At 32.4% G+C, this 4,731-nt stretch overlaps 1 long non-coding RNA gene across 1 annotated transcript; it reads left to right on the forward strand.

Annotated features, from left to right (window-relative positions):
• The first annotated feature begins 3,410 nt into the window (after positions 1-3,410).
• Positions 3,411-4,144, forward strand: LOC109242445. Its single transcript, XR_002070401.1, has 2 exons — positions 3,411-3,549; positions 3,669-4,144. It is a non-coding gene; the product is annotated as an uncharacterized LOC109242445 (long non-coding RNA).
• Positions 4,145-4,731: the final 587 nt, after the last annotated feature.

The following is a 4,731-nucleotide window of genomic DNA, read 5'->3' on the forward strand; positions in this document are numbered from 1 at the left end:
GGTATTTGATCGTTAGTAGCTGCGCAGATCGTTGCCGTGGAGATTCAAGTTAAACCTACTACTACGTTCGCAGGCTTCAGAGTCACCTTTTAGTTTTTGTGTTGCACTGTTCATCCTTATTTCTGAACAGTTGTATTTAGCAGTTTTCTAGCAAACACCTTGTAGAGCTTATGACTTGTACCACCGATTTTGGGGTTATAAATTTTAAAGAGATTTCTATTTCGTTTGTTAGATGTTATTTAAATATTGATGTTGTTTCAATTGTTGTTAGGCTTACCTAGTCCCTAAGACTAGGTGACATCACAACATCCAACGGAGGGAAATTTGGGTTGTGACAGAATTTGATCATGGCAAGATATAGAAATTTTACTTCTTCGGCTGGTTATAATTTCTCACAAACTCTATTAGAGTTATAATCAAAATTTATTTTCTTTGCTTGTATTTAAAATCAAACGATAGAATTTCAAGAATTTAAAAGAGAAAAATAAGATAAAATACTTACCTTAAATCCAGAATAAAGAATTTATTCCTAAAGAAAGTTTGTGGAACAATTGACAATCATCATGCTCAATATTATATACAAGTTAAGCACCATGTTCATATCCCAATTTAAAATAACTTCCCTCTACTCGATTGGTTAGAGCCTCGTGCTGATAACATGTTATAAAACAATAAAAGAAGAAAAGAGTATTGTAGAGAAAAGTAGAGAGAGAATTCTTATTGATTTGGGATGAATTGTAATGGAATAGAACCCCTCTATTTATAGGGAAAAAGTTACTTAACCACAAAGTAACAAAAATCTCTCTAAAATAATGACATTCACCTTAAATACAATTATATTTATAATAAATTATAAATTGGCAAAGGAATTTTGTGATATTCAATCAAAAAGTAGAGATTTATAAGAGCGATAGGAAGAAGCATTAAATTCTAAAAGAAAACTAAAAGATTTGAAATAAATGTCATTTACTAATTATTACTCCTTCCATTCTACTTTAATTGATTTTTTTTGCCCTTTTTATGGTTCACAATATTTGACTTTTTAAGATATCAAAAAAGAATTAACTTCTTTTTTTTTTTTTTTCAAAAGTTGCCCTTGGAATTATGAACCGGGGAATATTTGTTACTCCCTCCTGTCCCCTTTAATTGATTTTTTGACTTTTTTTTGTAGTCCATAATATTTGATTTCTTCAAATATCAAAAAAAAAATTAACTTCTTTTTTTAAAAAAATAAAATTTGTCCTTAGAATAAAGAGCCTAGGAGTATTTGTGTCTTTCAATGAACAAATTAAGGTTAATATGATCAATTATTTTGTTAATGAATGCTAAAAGATAGATTCCTTAATATGTGTGAAAATAGGACCCCCTTTTGCAATGACACTTAATGTTATATAACATTTCCCGTTTCCCAAAAAAAACTAAAAAAAGTCACTTAAAATGGAACGGAGGGGGTATATTTTCAATGAACAAATTAAGGTTAATATGGTCAATCTCATTGTTAATTAATGTTAAAATATTATTTTCTTAATATGTATGAAAACAATAAAAAAAATTGAAGTAGACCGAAGGGAGTAATTCTCCTTTTCCTAACAAAAAATTAATTAAAGAGTCTATGTTCAAAGACTTATAGCCTGATTGGCCAAGCTAGAAAAATCAAATTATTGTGAGAAATGCTTTTTTCAAAAGTGCTTTTCGAAAAAGTACTTTTCAAGAAAAACAATTTGCGTTTGGTTGATCAATTTGAAAAGCACTTTGAACCATAATTTGTGTTTGGCCAAACTTTTCAAAAAGAATTTTTAAGTGTCAGAATACAAATAAGGACATGAAGAGATTTGCTTAATAGTTAATACTATATAAGTAGATAAACAATTACAAATTTATTATTAAAGATAATAATTATGTTTTTTAGTTTATTTAAGTAAAGTATAAAAATAAAATTAAAAGTATGAAAGTTCATCTCAAAAGTCATTTTATATTACTTAATAGTTTTACTAAGTAAGGTTATTTTGGTATATATAATATTTTGCAAAGGGTATTTTTGGTAGGAAGAAAAGTCAAAATTGCTTTTGCTTTTGGGGAGAAGTTACTTTTTTCTACTTCTTCCAAACTGCTTCTGCTACTAGCCAAAAATACTTTTTTCCCGAAAAAAGCTTGGCCAAACACCTCAAATTGAGCCAAAAAGCACTTTTCTTTTAAAAAAAAAACACTTCTAGCCGGGGAGAAGCTTGGCCAAACAGGCTATAATTTCATAGAGAGCAGTGATTTTCACCAAAAATGTCACATCTCCTGGGACTCTCTGCTAGTTGATTTTGAGTTCGTTGATATGAATTACCTGCTTTACGTCTATTCCTGTCTCTTCTGTTATTATTATTATTATTATTATTATTATTATTATTATTATTATTATTATTATTATTATTATTATTATTATTATTATTATTATTGCGTACACGTTAATGTAAGTGACCCGCCTTAGCCTCGTCACTAATTCGTCGAGGTTAGGCTCGACACTTATAGAGTACATGGGGTTGGTTGTACTCATACTACAGTCTGCACTTCTTGTGCAGATACCGGAGTTGGTCCCAACGGCGTTTCGTAGGCTCGCTCGGATCCAGCTATCCAGAGGAAACTTGAGGTATAGTTGCACGGCGTCCGCAGCTCCGAAGTCCCCTTCTACTCCCTTTTGTTGTTTATTTGATTCGGACAATTATGTTTATTTCAAACCATTATCTGTAGTATCTTAGATGCTCATGTATTCGCGACACCAGTTCTGGGATTGTATCTAGTTATTGCGGTTGTTATGGTTTTCTCACTTTATTTCAGTCTCTTGGTTATTAATTAAATTTGAACTGTTAAAAATGGCTAGAAACTATTCTAAAGTTAGCTTGCCTAGCAAGTGAAATGTTAGGCGCCTTCACAATCCGAGGGTGTGAATTCCGGATCGTAACACTTTTATATCAGGAAAGAAAAAAATACGAGGCAGCAAGCAAATAAAGTTTAATAATCATGCTCCCAACTTAGTGGGCTCGTTATGGAGCTGATATCGGCTATTCAAATGGAGATTGTTTGTGGATCGTATCGAATAAAATCAGTGGCATGTGTCTTACAGAAGTGTGTTTTCCCGTTAGTGCCATTTGTCTTATTTTTGCAATAAACAATTAGTTGTTCTTACTAACGTGGGATACATAACCTTAATTAGTTGACCATCCAATCAATAAACAACTAGTTGTTCTTACTAACGTGGGATGCAAAACCTTAATTAGTTGACCATCCAATCAATAAACAACTAGCTAGTTGGTCATAATTACTAAAATAGGAAGAATTGAGAACTAACTAAAAAAATGGAGCTAGCATTAGCAATTGTAATCAATTCAAGAGGGGAAATTAGCCTCAGTGGAAAGTCTATAAATTGTAGCTTGTACTGAAGCAAAATGATGCACACACAAAAACTCCTATTTTCCTCTATAAAGCTCTAGCAGTTCTCTGATCGATCCATGGCTTTGCTCAAGTTTCTTTTTGTTTTGACTACTCTTCTCATGGCATTCACTGGTTAGTACCAATCTCTCCCTAGCTCTCTTTATATTGTAATATAGCGGTGTTAATTTGCATAAATCAATATCTATACAAATTGTTCGCATATATATCTTAAAATTCATAAAATGTTACAGCTCAGCTGTCATGGCTCTCAAAGACACAAGTGATTGCCACAAGAGATGTTAATCATGATTCAGAAGTGTTAGAAGGCATGCTACTCCTACCTTCTGCTAAGCTGATGACTTGCGGGCGCAGTTGTACATACAGTGAGGAATGCAGTGATGGTTGGGCATGCAATCTTTGTATTTTTATAACACAAGAATGGAAAGCTTGCAGCGCATTTTGACAAGCTTATGTGAAAGTCGTTTACTGATTTCCGAACAACTCTACCATGTGCAAGTTCTTATTATTTGTCTGAGTCTCTCTGTGTGCTAGCTTCAGTTTATTCCATGTTTTATCCAACAATGTGTTAATGTCAAGTTAATAACTATCCTTTGAGAAATCATAATGGATGTACAATTGCATGCAATGCATGTTGTCATTGCATGCTCAATTTACAAGTGTATCACATATGTTATTTGTATCGAACTTTGTTGATTAACATTCGTCATTTTTAAATTTCACAAAACAAAAATTTCAATTATCTTATATTTTTGGGAGCGCTCCAAAAGAAAAGAACTTTTCTTGTTCTGTGTTAGATAAAGCGCTCCGAAAGAAAAGAATTATCACACTTGATAATGCAAAGATTGCTTCTTATTTTTGGAAGTCCGAGTCTTCTCCTGAAGATGACACACTAATCCTCCGTATTGTCTAGCAAAATCATATGCAGTTTCACTATATAGCATGTCTGCCATTAAGCATATTACATCTAAAATCTGATTCAACAGTTAATACATTAGGGTACCTGCTGGTTGCTCTAGAATTAATCATTGTATATGGGAATAGGTTGGCATTATCTCGATGTAATTCGGATGAATTCTACTATATAATCTGTTATTCTAAAGTTGAATGTTGTCGGTTGCTATAATTACTAAGAAATCATATAGAGATGGGACGGAGTTATTTAAGGATAAAATTTGAAGAGTTGTATCTGTCGCGCCCCCTATTTTCACTCTTCGCATCGGGAGAATCGGGTTTATGACATTTGGGTATAGGGCAACTCGTTCCTTTTGGGAACTGGGTTTTGCATTTGAAGAG

The sequence above is a fragment of the Nicotiana attenuata genome, unplaced genomic scaffold (genome assembly GCF_001879085.1).
Source record: "Nicotiana attenuata strain UT unplaced genomic scaffold, NIATTr2, whole genome shotgun sequence".
Taxonomy (NCBI): domain Eukaryota; kingdom Viridiplantae; phylum Streptophyta; class Magnoliopsida; order Solanales; family Solanaceae; genus Nicotiana; species Nicotiana attenuata.